Genomic DNA, 1,265 nt, shown 5'->3' on the forward strand with positions numbered 1-1,265 from the left:
ATCAAAAAAGAGAACTACAGACCAATATCCTTGATGAACACAGATGCAAAAATTCTCACCAAAATACTAGCCAATAGGATTCAACAGTACATTAAAAGGATTATTCACCACGACCAAGTGGGATTTATTCCAGGGCTGCAAGGTTGGTTCAACATCCGCAAATCAATCAATGTGATACAACACATTAATAAAAGAAAAAACAGGAACCATATGATACTCTCCATAGATGCTGAAAAAGCATTTGACAAAGTACAGCATCCCTTCCTGATCAAAACTCTTCAAAGTGTAGGGATAGAGGGCACATACCTCAATATTATCAAAGCCATCTATGAAAAACCCATCGCAAATATCATTCTCAATGGAGAAAAACTGAAAGCTTTTCCGCTAAGGTCAGGAACACGGCAGGGATGTCCGTTATCACCACTGCTATTCAACATAGTACTAGAAGTCCTAGCCTCAGCAATCAGACAACAAAAAGAAATTAAAGGCATCCAAATCGGCAAAGAAGAAGTCAAACTATCACTCTTCGCAGATGATATGATACTATATGTGGAAAACCCAAAAGACTCCACTCCAAAACTGCTAGAACTTGTATAGGAATTCAGTAAAGTGTCAGGATATAAAATCAATGCACAGAAATCAGTCGCATTTCTCTACACCAACAACAAGACAGAAGAAAGAGAAATTAAGGAGTCCATCCCATTTACAATTGCACCCAAAACTATAAGATACCTAGAAATAAACCTAACCAAAGAGACTAAGAATCTATACACAGAAAACTATAAAGTACTCATGAAAGAAATTGAGGAAGACACAAAGAAATGGAAAAATGTTCCATGCTCCTGGATTGGAAGAATAAATATTGTGAAAATGTCTATGCTACCTAAAGCAATCTACACATTTAATGCAATTCCTATCAAAGTACCATCCATTTTTTTCAAAGAAATGGAACAAATAATCCTAAAATTTATATGGAACCAGAAAAGACCGCGAATAGCCAAAGGAATATTGAAAAAGAAAGCCGAAGTTGGTGGCATCACAATTCCGGACTTCAAGCTCTATTACAAAGCTGTCATCATCAAGACAGCATGGTACTGGCACAAAAACAGACACATAGATCAATGGAACAGAATAGAGAGCCCAGAAATAGACCCTCAACTCTATGGTCAACTAATCTTCGACAAAGCAGGAAAGAATGTCCAATGGAAAAAAGACGGCCTCTTCAATAAATGGTGTTGGGAAAATTGGACAGCCACATGCAGAAA

This window comes from Lontra canadensis, unplaced genomic scaffold (assembly GCF_010015895.1).
Source record: "Lontra canadensis isolate GAN:19392208 unplaced genomic scaffold, GSC_riverotter_1.0 scaffold30, whole genome shotgun sequence".
Classification (NCBI taxonomy): domain Eukaryota; kingdom Metazoa; phylum Chordata; class Mammalia; order Carnivora; family Mustelidae; genus Lontra; species Lontra canadensis.